This window comes from Dasypus novemcinctus, unplaced genomic scaffold (assembly GCF_030445035.2).
Source record: "Dasypus novemcinctus isolate mDasNov1 unplaced genomic scaffold, mDasNov1.1.hap2 H_4, whole genome shotgun sequence".
Classification (NCBI taxonomy): Eukaryota; Metazoa; Chordata; class Mammalia; order Cingulata; family Dasypodidae; genus Dasypus; species Dasypus novemcinctus.
In genome coordinates, this window is record NW_026688141.1 from 3,156 (window position 1) to 19,421 (window position 16,266).

The following is a 16,266-nucleotide window of genomic DNA, read 5'->3' on the forward strand; positions in this document are numbered from 1 at the left end:
CGGCCAGTTCAATGACCCAGATCCCAAGCCCCACCGGGTGGGGTGGGCTTCAGCTGGAAACGCGGAAAACAGACTCTAAGATCCAAAATCCCAAACTTCGCAAAATATCCCCCAATCAGCTTCCAGACGTGTCCTCCTCCCTCACTGCACCCTACAACAGTCTCCCAATTGTGTCCCCTTATTGCTCAAAATCCAATTCCGTTGCAGATCGGCAGCCAGACCTGTGGGGATGGGGCTCCAGGCGGAAGAGCTTCCCCCCCTGTCCGGTGACTAAAACGTCCCCCGCTTCACAAGAAAACACCGTCTGTCTCCCCAAATCAATCCGCCAAGGAGTCTTGTCCCAACAATCCCCCACCAGCCAGCCCAGTATCCGGGAATTTCTCAGCACCGCAAAGCCTCCAGAAAAAGGAAAAAAAAAACAAAAACCCTGGCCGCCGCGGCTCCGGAGCTGCAAGAGCGCCCGCTACCGCGGCTCCGCCCACCCAAGGAGGGAACTTCCTGCGCCCAGCTGGGACCTCCGTTTATATATTATAGACGTATCCTCTCTGTTACCTTCCCACTGAATTGACGTCCAGACACCTTCCAACCAGCAAAAATCCCCGAAACAGCGCGGTCCTAAAGAGCCTTCAACGCTGCCCAGCCGCCCCCTGCAGAGACACTGCCAGGCAAGCTCACGCAGCCACCATCTTGCCAAGGACCTCTCGGGATGATGATATTGATGGAGACATTGAAACCCTGAATTCTGCTGTGACTTTATCACATAAGCCTGCCATGGCCTGCCCTGTCCAGATCATACCTTGCCAACCTTGTATCATCCAACCTCCAGCCTGCTCCAGGGAGTCTGAAACAACTTCCAGCCCTGAGGTGGGTACCAGCCAAAGTGAAGCCTGCCCTGCCCAGTCTCTGGCCTGCCCAAGGAGTCTGGACCTCCTCCCAGCACTGAGACATGTACCAGCCAAACTCCAGCATGCACTGCCTAGCCTCCAGTCTGCCCTGAGGAAACTACCTTCCAACCCCTGCCTGAAGAGATTAATCCTGTCTCACCAGAAGAAAATGCAAGAGAATGCCCTGAGGTCAGTAGCTTGCAAGGCATTTCTAATCCTTCTCCTTACCCACCCCCACCACCTCTCTTGTATTTGAGACCTATTACTAGACTAAAATCACAACAAGACCCCAAAGGTGAAATACAAAGTGTGACCCATGAGGAAGTAATGTATACTCAGAAAGAATGGCATGAGTTTTCAACTTATATAGACAGAAATCATGGGAATATGCATGGAAATGGATACTAAGGGTATGGGATAATGGTAGAAGAAATATAAAGTTGGATCAGACTGAATTTATTGATATGAGCCCACTAAGCAGAAATTCGGGATTCCATGCTATAGCTGGATGGGTTAGAAAGGGCTTTAACAGTTTGTTTGGGTGGCTGATTGAAGCATGGGCCAAAAGACGGCCTATCATGTCTGAGGTTGAGATACCCGATTTATGCTTGTACACAGTAGAAGGAATTCAAAGGTTTAGGGAGATTGTAATGCTAGAATGGATTTACCATTTTAGAGCTGCCCACCCACCCCAGAAATGTCCAGAGGACACACCTCAGGATTGTAAGGAATAATTTTGTAAGACTTACTCCATCTTCCCTGGAGAGCTCTGTGGTTGTTGTTCTCTGTAGTCCAGATATAACTGTGGGGGGGACTCTGATGGAATTAGAATCCTTAAACATTATGGGGATGATTGGATGTCAGTCTGGTAAAAGTCAAATAGCAGATAATCTCAAAGTCAAGGTGGGCATGGCTACCACCATGAAAGGCAGATTCAAAAAAGCACTCAAAATAGTCTGAGTTGCGTAGATTTATGGTATTGGATAATACATAATGGGGGACCTAGCAGTGAAATAAGCAGTCTACTAATTTTCTTCACAATCTTTATAAACAGAAGTGTTCTAGGTTGAGTGAATAAAACCCTAATTCAAATTACAGATGCAGAGTATCACAGCACCTTAATCAATTCCCAGACTTGAGATGGTTTACAGACCCAGAGCCCCTTGAATGAGGAGAAGGCCAAGTCTCCTTGGGGGAAGGATCCCATTAAACTGCCCAAAATTTATACTGTTAATCTTCCTCCCACTTTTCCCCAAGGAGACCTACTTTTACCAGAGTAACTGCATTGGGGAAAAGGAAATGATCAGACATTTTGGTAATTATTAGATACTGGCTCAGAAGTGACATTAATTCCAGGAAACCCAAAATATCAGTATGGTCCGCCAGTCAGAGTAGGGGCTTATGGAAGTTGGATGATTAATGGAGCTCAGGTCTGTCCCACAGTTGGTCCAGTAGGTCCCTGGACTCATTCTGTGGTTATTTCCCCAGTTGCAGGATGCATAATTGGAATAGACATACTCAGTAAGTGACTAGATAAATCCCCACATTGGATCCCTGACTTGTGGAGTGAGGGCCATTATGGTTGGAAAGGCCAAGTGGAAGCCACTAGAACTGCCCCTACCTAGCAAAATAGTAAATCAAAAGCAATACTGGATTCCCGGATGGATTGCAAAAAGTAGTGCCACCATCAAAGATTTGAAGGGTGCAGGGGTGGTGATTCCCACCACAACCTCATTCAACTGTCCTATTTGGCCTATGCATAAAACAGATGGATCTTGGAGGATGGCAGTAGATTATAGTGAACTTAACCAGATGGTGACCTCAATTGCACCTGCTGTTCCAGATGTGTTACCATTGCTTGTGTAAATCACATTCCCTGGTACCTGGTATGCAGCTGTTGATTTAGCCAATGTGTTTTTTCTCAGTTGCTATTGGTAAGAACCACCAGAAACAGTTTGCTTTCAGCTGGCAAGGCCAGCAGTTAACCTTCACTGTCCTGTCTCATGAGTTTATGAACTCTACAGCTCTATGTCATAATATTGTCTGCAGGGATATCGATCATCTCTCCCTCCCTCAGGGCATCACACTGGTCCATTATATTGATGATATCATGTCGATAGGACCTAGTAAGCAAGAAGTAGCAAAGACTCTAGACTTATTAGTAAGGCATTTGCATAAGAGAGAATGGGAGATAAATCCAATTAAAATACAAGGTCCTTCCACCTCAGTGAAATTTCTAGGTGTCCATATATGATCCAGCAGATCCAATGGTGCTGGAAGTTTCAGTGGCAAATAAAGATGCTACCTGGAGCCTTTGGCAGGCCCCTACAGGAGGATCACAATGCAGACTCTTAGGATTTTGGAGCAAAGCCCTGCCATCCTCTGCAGATAACTACTCCCCTTTTGAGAAACAGGTTTTGGCCTGCTACTGGGCTATAGTGGAGACTGAATTCTTAACCATGGGACATCAAGTTACCATGAGACTTGAGTTTCTTATCATGAGCTGGGTATTGTCTGACCCACCAAACCATAAAGTTGGGAGTGCACAGTTGCACTGCATAATAAAGTGGAAGTGGTACATATGAGATAGGACTCGAGCTGGTCCTGAAGTAAGTTACATGAGGAAGTAACCCAAATACCCATGGTCACCACTCCTGCCTTGTTACCTTTTCTTTCCCAGCCCACTGTTTTGGCCTCTAGGGGAGTCCTTACAATCAGGTGATTGAGGAAGAGAAAACTTGGGCCTGGTTTATAGATGGTTCTGCACAACATGCTGGTAGCACCCAAAAGTGGGCAGCTACAACACTGCAGCCCCTTTCTGGGACATCCCTGAAGGACAGTGGTGAGGGAAAATCCTCCCAGTGGGAAGAACTTGGAGTAGTGCACCTGGTTGTTCATTTTGCTTGGAAGAAGAAATGGCCAGAGGTGCATTTGTTCACTGATTCATGGGCTGTTGCCAATGGTTTGGCTGGATGGTCAGGTACTTGGAAGGAACATGATTGGAAAATTGGTGACAAAGAGGTCTGGGGAAGAGGTATGTGGAAAGGCCTTTTTGAGTGGGCAAAGACATGAAAATATTTGTGTCCCACATGAATGTTCACCATGGGGTGACTTCAGTAGAGGAAGATTTTAATCAAGTGAATAAGATGACCTGCTCTGTGACTAATGCTGTCTCTTTCCCCAGCCACTCCTGTCATTGCCCAGTGGGCCCATGAACAAAATGGCCATGGAGGTAGGGATGGAGGTTATGCATGGGCTCAGCAATATAGACTTCCCCTTACCAAGGTTGACTTGGCTATAGCCACTGCTGATTGTGCAACCTGCCAGCAACAGAGACCCACACTCAGCCCCTGAAATGGCACCATTTCCTCAAGGTGACCAGCCTTCTACCTGGTTGCAGGATGACCTCATTGGACCACTCCACCATGGAAGGGGCAGTGATTTGTTTTAACTGGAATAAGACACATACTCTGGATATGGGTTTGCATTTCCTGCATGCAATGCTTCTTCTAAAACTACTATCTGTGGACTAACCAAATGCTTTATATACCTCCATGGCATTCTACACAGCATTGTTTCTGATCAGGGAACCTATTTAACAGCAAATGATGTGTGGGAATGGGCACATGCCCATGGAATTCACTGGCCTTACCATGTTCCCCATCACCCTGAAACAGCTAGATTGATAGAATGGTGGAATGGCCTTTTGAAGACTCAAATACAGTGCCAACCAGGTGGCAATACCTTGCAGGGCTGAGGCAGTGTTCTCCAGGAGGCTGTGTATGCTTTAAATCAGTGTCCACTCTATGGCACTGTTTCTCCCATAACCAGGATCCATGGGTCCAGGAATCAAGGGATGGAATTGGGAGTGGCACCACTGACTATTACCCCTAGTGACCCACCAGGAAAATTTTTGCTTCCTGTCCCTGCAACCTCAAACTCTGCTGGCCTACAGGTTTTAGTCACAAAAGAAGGAGTGCTGTCACCAGGGAACACAACAATGATTCCATTGAAATGGAAGTTAAAACTGCTACCAGATCTCTTACCTCTGAATCAACAGTCAAATAAGGGAATTACTGTACTGGCTGGGGTGATTGATCCTGACTGTCAAGGGGAGCTACTACTGCATCTACATAATAGGAGTACAGAAGAGTTTGCCTGGAATACACGAGATCCTGTAGGGCATCTCCTAGTACTGCCGTGTCCTATGATTAATGTCAATGGAAATTTGCAACAACCCAATCCAAGCAGGACTAACAATGGCCCATATTCTTCAGGAATGAAAGTTTCAGTCACCCCACCAGGCAAAGAACCATGGCCAGCTGAGATGCTTTCTGAGGGTATGGAAACATGGAATGGGTAGTGGAAGAAGTGATAAATATGAACTTTGTCATGTGACCAGTTAGAAAAGTGAATGGTCATGAATCTTTCTTCCTTGTTTCATTATTATGATGATTTTATATGTACACAAAACAAATTTCTTTGTCTTCTTCCCCAAACTTTTGCCTTATCATATAACAAGTTTTATCGATTTAATGTCATAATATTTGAGGATATTAAGTTTGAGAGTGAATATTACTCAAGAACTTGCACCCTTTTCTATATGGAATTAATATGTTTCCAGTTGTACACAAGAGAGTTGAACATTGTTAGGCAGAAATATAGATATATGCATGTCTGTTACTGTTTTTGCTTAGAGACTAAGTATGGTTTAAGGTAATGTGTATGGGTACCAGGTTGACAAGGGGTGGACTGTGATGGTTAGGCTATTGTGTCAACCAGACCATGTAATTGTGCCCAGTTGTTTGGTCAATCAAGCACTGGACTAACTGTAATACAAGGGTATTTATGGACTTCAGTCACCTTTAACTTTATTGCTGTGGTAAATCATAGATAGCTGGTTATAATTGCATCAATCAGGGAGATTGCAATCAGCAATGAGTAACACTTAACCCAATCAGTTGAATCCCTTAAAAAAGGGAAGTAATTCCAGCATTGAGAGAGGATTTCCCAGCTCATCTTCAACAGCCATCATCTCCCAGAACTTGTCACGAACCTTCATTGGACTTTCATTGCAGCCCCTGGTTGCAGCCTGTCTGTGGAACCTGGACTTGTGCATCTCCATAGTTGTGTGAGAGACTCTTATAGAATCACATACTATTGACAGATGTTTCTTGCTGATTATTTCCCTAGAGAACCCTGACTAATACAAGATCCAATGATTTATGGTTCACAGAAGAGGCAGATACTGTGGATTATTTGTTCTTTCAGAGGTTTCCACAAACTTTTGAGAACCCATCCTGCTTTCAGCCCAATCCCAAAACCCCCAAGGAAAACAACCAGCCCTGTTCTGTGAGATGAGCTACAACCTTCCCTATGTGTCCCAATAAGACATTTGAGAGAATTGCATCCCTCTGTTAAGGAGGGTAATTACATGCCTACATCATCAGAGAGTCCCACAAATTCTTACATATCTAGGTCAACTGAAGCTCAGCCAGAGATCACTCCATGTGATATGATTTAGTCTATCACAACCTCACAGGAGAGATATGCTTCACTACATGAGTTTTCACAAGGCTTTGCCCTGTTTTAGCAGAGATGATAGAAGCAGGGAGATAGAGTGAGTGCAAAGCTGAATAGAAGAAACAAATCAGTGGCCCAGTGTATAAAGTGTGGCCCAAAGGTGACCAGTTCCATTCATGTATCTCACCACAGCCATGGGATTCTAGTGAAACAAACAATCCTGTGTTGTATCTCATCACATTTGCTTAATGTGCATACAGAAAACAGCTACTTATATGTAAATGCAAGAATCTCAACAATATCTGTGGATGGGGGTTAAAATGGGTATATTGATGTGAATTCCTGAAGTTGACCATATAAATAAAGACAGGATTAAACAGTAGACAGAAGGAAGGAACTGAAAGGCTTGGTGGCACTGCAGTCAGTATGGACTCAGTCTTCTTTCACCCCTCCCCACCACTCCCCCCAGTACATTGATGCTCAGGAATGTGCTTCCATCTTCAAGTCTAGAGCCACATAAGTGGTCTATTTAGCTAGCTGGGCATGGCAGCCACCTCCGAGCCTCCCCTTGCCTGTGTGGCAGTCAAATGTCTTCACTTCACTCTGTCTATAACTATCAGATTTGGGTGAGCAATTCCTTGACTTCCTTTTATTCCTGTGGACAAATCTAAACCATCTTCTCTTACCACCTGTGAGGCTAAGTTGATAGTCTTCTGGCCATCCAGCTCATGTTCTCTGAGGACCTCTGGTACAGCAGGGAGGGGTGTGGATCTGGACTCCTGCCCTCCAGGGAAACCTCCAGTATTGCTGTATGGGCTCATGAAAATGGCATTTTGTTTGGCACGTGAAGTCATGGGAGAGGTCTGTGAGTTCTGGATGGAGCTGCTTTCTGAGCAGTTGGAACCGAGGTTTCTCTTTAGAGGTCAAGGTCTTCCAGGAAGGAGGAGAGGCCCCCACTGACACCTGGAGCATAAATGTGAACTTTTTGTGCTCCCAGAGCCAAAGAGGCTCATCTAAGACTGTGCAGAGCTGGTGGCAGGGGCAAAGCTTGCCCAGGCAAGTGCCCATAAAGAGCAGATACATAGGGTGGGTCTCTGAATATCTTACCATGGTCCAGAAAAACTCTATTAAAGGCAGAGTCCACCCTGATTGACTTGTGCCTGGAGTGCAATGGAGGAAAGAACGTGCACAAACACAGGCAGGATATTGGTGTGCTAAAGCCTGTGGTCCAGCCCCCAGGACACTCCTCATTACTGGACTCTGTTGCTTGAAAATCATGTTTGGTATGATTGAGATAGGACTTAATGGTAGATATACCCAACCTTCTGCTCCAGCACCAGCACTGCCATCATCCATGTAAGGCAGGAGTCCCCTGAACTTGCAGGGCAGAATCAGGGGGGTCATTGGTCTTAGACTCTTGGAAGCCTACTATAGGAGGAGCTGTGGGGTCAGCACCAGGAAATCTTGCATTTTCTCCAGGGTGACTGGCAGCCTCATGCACAGCTGAAAAGTAGAGGCCACCCAGATCCTGCTGTAGTATGGTCAACCTTGGTAGGGAGGATAGCTGGAAAAGACTGACTTCCCCTCTGACCCAGCAATTCTACTCCTAGGTATTCAGCCAAGAGAAATGAATACTGTTGCTCACTCCACAAGTTGTATGCCAATGTTTTAGGTGCTTTATATGTGTCTCTTAGATAAAGGACTATTTAGGTCACATAATTTTTCTAGAGTTTTTTGCAATTGTTTTTTTCTCTCTATTTTTTGAAATTTACATTAAAAAATATAAGCAGTCCTCAAATACCCCCCACCCTCCTCACCCACTCCTCCCACATGAACAACCTTTTTCAGCATCGTGGGACATTCATTGCATTTGATGAATACATTTTGGAGCACTGCTGCACCACATTCATAATGGTTTACATTGTAGTTTACACTCTCCCCTAGTCCACCCGGTGGACCATGGCAGGACATACAATGTCAAGCATCTGTCCCTGCAGTACTACCCAGGACAACTCCAAGTCCTGAAAATGCCCCCACATATCTCCTCTTCCCTCTCCCTACCCTCAGCAACTACCATGGCCACTTTCTCCACCTCAATGCTATAATTTCTTCCATTACTAATCACAATAGTTTCATAGTACATTATCAGCAAGTCTACTCTTGTCCATACTCTATTCCTCCATTTCTGTAGACCCTGGGATGGTTGTGTCCACTCCACTTCTATATTGAGAGGTGGTTTAGATTCCACACGGATGATGGATGCAATTCTCCTGCTTGCAGTTGTAGGCACTCTCGGTTCCCTGGTGTGGTGGTTAACCTTCTTCACCTCCCTGTTAGGTGGCTGGGTTAAGTCCAATAAACCAGAGGGTAGGAGTTGTGAGTCTGCTGAGGCTCAGGACCTGGCTGTCACATGGACAGTCCAGAAATTCAGGTCTCCTGAGTACACACCAACACTAGCGCCAACCACAGATCTGGTGAAAGTAACAGAAGAGGCATGTGTAGAAAGGTCACATCTGAGTCCAACTCCATCACACTCAGGAACACAAACTCCAAAATTGGGTCAACTGACATGGCACTGAACTGATTGCTCTGAGAATAACATATGTATACCGATCTAGTCAAATGTATTAGAGTTAACATAGCAATTCAACTGACAGCCTTTGAAGCACTTGGATCATTTCAACCCCACTTCTTATAGTGGTCACCTACATTCCCACTACATGGAGGGTGTCCTCCCACCCAGAGTAGAGTCTAACTTTTACAAAAATATTGTACCTTTTAAAATATATGAAACAATTTTAAAGTTTAAAAATAGGTATTTCCTTTACCCATGTCTGGACTATATCTTTTATTCCTGAAGCTTCCTTCTTGTATCATTTCTATTCAGCCTGAAGCAGTTCCTTTCACATCTTTATAGAGGAAGGACTCTAGTGAAGAAGTCTGTTTTTCAGTCTGTCCTTTCTTAATTTTCCCTTCAAAGTGTAAGCAGCATTTGCAGCCTAAACTCTTTTTGGTAAATAACAATTCCTTTCTTTCAGCACTTTAAAGTTAAACTCCCTTATGGCATGTATGTTTTCTGATGGGAAATACAGTCCTTCAAAATAATATTTTCCTACATGTAATGTTCATTTCTCTATGCCTCTTTTCAAGATGTTTCATTTCCTGTGCCTCTTTTCAAGATTTTTCAAGATTGACTTCATTTCTTCAATTGTTTGACTGGATTTTCTCCAGGTGACATTTTATGAGATCTTTGGGATCTGTATTTGCAAAGTTGGGTGGTGTTCAGTCACTTTTAACTTGTATTTATTTCACATCAAATTCCTTCTATCTCCTTCCATCTTTGGAATGAATATTAAAACTTTAAGTGTCCTACAGTTCTTTTAGACTGTTAATTTTGTATCCTCTTTCTGTGTATATACTGAGCTTAAATGATTTCTACTCATCTAGCTTCCAGCATGACAGTATTTTCCTCTGATGCCTGCATTTTATTAAGCCCACCAGTAATTTTTTTGTATTTGATAATTTAGTCTGAGCTCTGAAATATTCATTTACATCTTTTAATTCCTTCTGTTTATCTACTGAGAACTCTTTTCTTTCCGTTCATTCTAAGGATTTGGTTTCTCATTGAGCAACATATAGTAGGTATTTTGATTACCCTTTCTGTGGTTATTAAGGACTGATTCTGTTTATAAGTATTTACCCTTGAAAAGAGAGCAAATTTATCTAGTTCTGTTATAAGACATTACCCTGGAGAAGAGAACAGATTTACCTGGTTCACTGCATGTTATGTAGTATAATTTTGGGTAATATTCTGGTTAGCATGCTTATTGTATTTTGATACTTTTTCAAAGTTGTTTTTATAATGTGAGACAATTAAAGATTCCATGTGAATTTGAGGATTAAGTTTTCCATTTCTGTAAAAGTAAAGTAGGAATTTGATAAATATGTCATTGAATCTGTAGCTCACTTTGGGTAGTAATGATACATTAACAATACTTTGACTTATGAGACATGACCAATGGATGTCCTGCCTTTGGTTTCAGTCTTCAATTGTGTTCAGCAGTCTTTTTTCTAGTTTAGTGTACAGTGTTGCACCTATTTCATTAAATTTATACTTAGGACTTTTTCTTTTAGATGTCAATTGAGTAGAATCTTTTCATTTTCATTTCAGATAATTCTTTGCTGGAGTGTCAAAACGTAACTAATTTTTGGATTTTTGTTTTATACTCTGCAAATTTACTGAATTCATTTAGTAGATCCATTTTTTTTTTTAGTTTTCTTTTGGATTTTGTATATAAAGGATCATGTAATCTTTGTAAAGAGATAGCTTTACTTCTTCCTTTACAATTTGTATGCCTTTTATATTCTCTTGCCTAATTGCTCTGGACAGAACTTCCTATACAATAATGAGTAGCAGTGATAAAATTGATATACCTTAACCTGTTCCTGGCCTTGGGTTGTGGATTTTCAGAATTTCACCATTGACTATAATTTTAGCTGTGAGTTATTGTACACGATCTTTCATCACATTGAGGAAGTTAATATCTCAAACTATTTTCCAGAGTGTTTTTTTACATAAAAGGATATTGGATTTTGGAAATATCTTTTCTTTGTTCATTGAAATGTTCATGCAGTATTTCCTTACTTGAGAAATAAGGATTATAACATTGAATGATATTGTGTTGAACCCCTCTTTTGTTCCTGGGATAAATCACCCTTGATCAAGGTGTTTAATCCTTTTATTTTTTATGTAGTTTTTATTTTTTTAAAAAAAGATACTTAGATTATATGAATGTTACATAAACAATATAGGGAATTCCCATATGCCCTGCTCCCTACCCTCCCATACTTTCCCACATTAACAACATCCTTCATTACTGTGATACATTTGTTACAATTGATGAACACATTTTGGAGCACTGGACCACTAAGCTTGGATTATTGTTTACACTATAGTTCACATTCTCTCCACATACCTACATACATACATACATACATACATTTATTTATTTATTTATTTCTCTCTCTCTCTCTCTTTCTCTCTCTCCTTCCCCTCCACCCCAGTTGTCCACTCTCTGTGTCTATTTGCTGCATCTTCTTTGTCCACTTCTGTTGTTGTCAGTGGCATGGGAGTCTGTGTTTCCTTCTGCTGCATCATCCTGTTGTGTCATTTCTCCATGTGGGTGGTGCCATTCTTAGGCAGGCTGCAATTTCTTTGGCACTGGGTGGCTCTCCTTGCACGGTGCACTCCTTGTGTGTGGGGCTCCCCTGCATGGGGGACAACCCTGCATGGCATGGCACTCCCTGCACACATCAGCACTGCACATGGGCCAGTTCCACACGGGTCAAGGAGGCCCAGGGTTTGAACTGTGGACCTCCCATGTGGTAGATGGATGCCCTAACCACTGGGCCATGTCCGCCACCTCTCTCCACATTTTTGTAAGTTATCACAAGATATATAATAGCCTATATCTGTCATTATAATGCCATTCAGGACAATTCCCACATCCTGAAAATGCCCCCAAAGTAGACCTGTTTTTCCCTCCCCTTCCTCTCAGAACCTCCAGTGACCACTGCCTCCACATCAGTGATAAAAGTTCTTCCATTGCCAGAATCATAATGAGTCTGTAGTAGAATAACAATAAGTCTACTCTCATCCATTGTTCATTCCCTGAACTGGAGGTTTCTAGGATAGTGATGCCCACTTAACCTCTGAGAGGGGGCTTAGATCCCATGGGGCAGATGGATGGGACTATCTTGCTTCCATTTGCAGACTCTCTCTGTTCCTTGACATGCTTGTTGTCCATCATCATCTCCTTGTTGTCCTGGGTGAGTCCAATGAACTGGAGAGTAGGTGTTGCAAATCTGTTGAGAGTCAGGGCCAAATGGTACATGGACAGACCAAAGATTTAAGTCTCTTGGACATACATCTCTTAACTCTGGTACTAAAAATAGGTTCAGATATAAGGGACAGAAAAGCCTCATGTAAGGAAAATGCAACTGAGTCCAGCTCTGACACACTGGGATTTCCAGACTGGCCACCTTAAAATATTCAAAGATCCAGTTTTTTGCACATGCACTGAAACAAGAAAAAATACTACACACACAAGGTAAAAGTCAGTTAATAGAAACTATCCCCCATTAAGCTCAGATTTTTAAAAATTTATTGAAGTATATCACTCATGTAAACATACATAAACAATAAACAAATATTAATAGTTGTGAACTTACAACACATATATAACATCATACAGGACTCTTGTACCTCACCATACCACCAATACCTTGCATTGTTGTTAGAATATTTAACTAATGATTAGAGAGCATTGTCAAAATATTATTACTAACTGAAGTATTTTCCCCAACCCACCCTATTATTATCTTTATTTCATTTATATATGAACATACAAAACCGTAAGTGCATAGTAAAAGTTGGGAACTTACATAGCAAAAGTGCATAATATAATACAGGGGTCCATTCATCAATCCTTCACCAACACCTTGCATTGTTGTGAGATATTTGTTACAAATTATGAAAGAATATTGTCAAAATCTTCCTAATTACAGTCCTTATCTTCTATTTCATGTATGTTTTCCCAATCCATGCTATTATTTTTAAAATATAATTTTTATGACAGAAGTTGTAAATTTATAAAAAAATTGTGCACACATGCAGAATTCCCAAACAATACCTCTCTATCAACACACCACACTGTGGTGGGACATTTATTACAAATAATATAATATCATCTGATTGTTACCACATCCATAGTGTACATTTAGCACACATTTTCCATACTGCCCCATAATCAGTACTGTATATCTTTGGCATAAATGAAAGAATATTGTATTATTACTGATATCCACAGTCTATAGGTCACTCCAGTTGTATCTTTCCCATGCTTCTCCACATTCCCACGACCCTGCAATAAGTACATTTACTCTAGCTAACAAAGGACAATCTTGCATCTATACCATCAACCATAATTCTCATGCATCTCTTGGTTTACTGTGCTATTCAGTTCCCAGAATATTCTCTAGCATTCTGTTAATTGGCATTTACATACCTAGACTACTACCATTTTCAGCCATATCCCCATTTATAAACTAGCTGTTACTATGTGTTTCCATCCAACTCTATGCATTTCCACATATTTACATTAAAGCTTTTAAAACTACATACATTGAACATCAGTAGTCCATCTCAGTCCTTCTCTTATCTCCTTTAAGAATCTGCCACCTACCACCAGGTCTTGAAGCTATTTTCCTACAATTTCTTCTAGAAGCTGTATTCTTGTTTAATTTTTTGTTTTTGTTTTTTTTTAATCCATTTTGAGTTAATTTTTGGATAAGGTGTGAAATAGGGGTCCTTTTTCCTTTTTTTTTTTGGCTTTGGATATCCAGTTCTTTCAACACCATTTGTTGAATGAACTGTTCTGTCTGAGTTGTGTGGGTTTGACAGGCTAGTCAAAAATCACTTGACCATACATGTGAGGGCCTGTTTCTGAACCATCAGTTTGGTTCCACTGTCTTTTGCCAGTACCATGCTGTATTTACCATGATTGCTAAGTAATATAATTTAAACTCTAGAGAGGAAAGTTCATTTTTCCTTTTTAAGATGTTTCTGGCTATTGAGGACTACTTACCTTTCCAAATATTAGATAGTCATGTTTTCAAAAAAAATTTTATCCCCCACCTTGTGGCTTTTTTGATGTGCTGTCTGCTTTCTGTGTCCATTCACTGTGTTCCTTCTGTGTGTGTACTTATTTATTTATTTCCCCTCCCCTCTTGCAGCTTGCTTGCTGTCTGCTCTCTGTGCCCATTTGCTGTGCTCTCTTTTGTGTGTTTTTTTTTTTTTGCTTGTCTCCCTTTTTTTTGTTGCATCACCTTGTTGAGTTGCCTCTCAGCAGTGCTGCGGGCTGGGTGGCGGGTGAGCCTGCCTTTCACAAAGAGGCCCTGGGACATGAACCCAGGGCCTCCCATATGGTAGATGGGAGCCCAGCTGATTGAGCCATAGCCACGTCCCTGTGTATTCAATTTTAAAAATGTTGGTGGAATTTTTATCAGGATTGCATTGAATCTGTGTATCAATTTGAGTAGAATTGATATCTTAAAGATATTTAGTCTTCTAATCCATGAGCATGAAATGTTCTTCCAGTTATTTAGGCATTTCTTGATTTCCTTTAACATTGAGTTGCAGCTTTCTGAATACAAGTGCTTTACAACATTGGTTTAAGTTTATTCCTGAGTATTTGAGTTTTCTGGCATGTTTTATTTTCATCACTCTTTTTTCACTTTTAGTTACTTTTACTGATATAAGCTTGATTTCTAGACTCTCTGCTAGGCCCATCTCTCCAGTCTTTTCTTTTCAGGCTCTAGCCCACCCTTTAGAATTTCCTGAAAATCTCATCTCTTGGTTAGAAATTCTCTCAGTTTCTGGTTATCTGTGAATATTCTAAACTCTCATTTTTTTTAGCAAATTTTTTTCTTGTCTTTTTTCAGATACATAGATCACACAAAATGTTACATTAAAAAAATAAGATGTTTCCATATACCCCACTCCTTATCCACTCTCTGCTCCCACATCAACAACCTCTTTTATCAGTGTGGCACTTTCATTGCATTTGGTGAATACATTTTGGAGCACTGCTGCACTGCATGGATTATAGTTTACATTGTAGTTTACACTCTCTCCTAGTCTATTCAGTGGGTTGTGGTAGGATATATAAGGTCCTGCATCTCTCCCTCAGATATCATTCAGGACAAATCCAAGTCCTGAAAATGCCCTCGTGTCACACCTCTATTTTCTTCTCCCTGTCCTCAGCAGCACCTGTGGCCACTATCTCCACATCAATGATACAATTTCTTCCATTGCTAGAGTCACAATAGTTCTATAATAGAATACCAGTAAGTCCACTCTAATCCATATTTTATTCTTCATCCTGTGGACCCTGGGATCGTGATGTCCACATCACCTCTAAATCAAGAGGAAGTGTAGATCCAATATGGTTGATTGATGCAATTCTCCCGCTTGTAGTTGTCTACTCTCTCAGTTCCCTGGTGTGGTAGTTGACCATCCTCACCTCCCTGTTAGCTGACCTGGTTAAGATCAATGAACCAGAGAGTAGGTTTTGCAATTCTGCTGAGGCTCAGGGACCAGCTGGCACATGGACAGTCCAGAGATTGAATTCTCCTGAGCATACACCAACCCCAGTGCCAGCCACATGTTCAGTAAAAGTGACAGAAGAGGCATGTGTAGAGATGGAGTCCAACTCCACCACACTCAGGAGCACAAATTCCAAAGTATGGCCCACTGACAAGGCACTGAACTCCAGAGCCATCTACCATGACCAGAGAACCTGTGTGTTTCCATAGCCCTCAGGAGCACCACTACCTGGGGTTGTATCTACTTTGCTATCTCTGGGATCCTTCTGAGACATGCAAAAGCATGACCCCTCTGATGACCTCCTGACTCATTTTGAAATCTCTTAGCCATATGAATTCATTTGTCTTTACCATTTCACCCTTTTATTGAAGGTCTTTTCCTAGTTGCATCACCAGCTAGTAATTGGTAGTAATCCCTCAGCACCAGGGAGGCTTATCACCATGACTCATGTCCCATACTTGGGGGAAGGTAGTGCATGCTGAGTTTGGCTTAGATAGTGGCCACATTTAAGCATCACGGAGGCTCTCAGGAGGTAACATTTAGGTACCTTGCAGCTCTAGGCCTAGTTGAAATTTCAAGCACACAGGATTATAAGCATAGTTCTCAGTATCCAGGGCCCATCATTCTACCATCCTTCTCTGGTCTTTGCCCTAGGACTTGGGGGATTGTTGCTGTTAAATTGGGGAATGCAGT

The 16,266-nt window shown here is 41.9% G+C and overlaps 1 long non-coding RNA gene across 1 annotated transcript in view; it reads left to right on the forward strand.

Moving 5' to 3' along the window:
* Nucleotides 1-365: 365 nt before the first annotated feature.
* The window catches only part of LOC131277457 (uncharacterized), a 59,312-nt gene continuing 43,411 nt past the window's right edge, over nt 366-16,266 (forward strand). Inside the window, exon 1 of the long non-coding RNA XR_009184629.2 lies at nt 366-1,073. This is a non-coding gene — a long non-coding RNA (uncharacterized lncRNA). The remainder of the gene's footprint in view (nt 1,074-16,266) is intronic.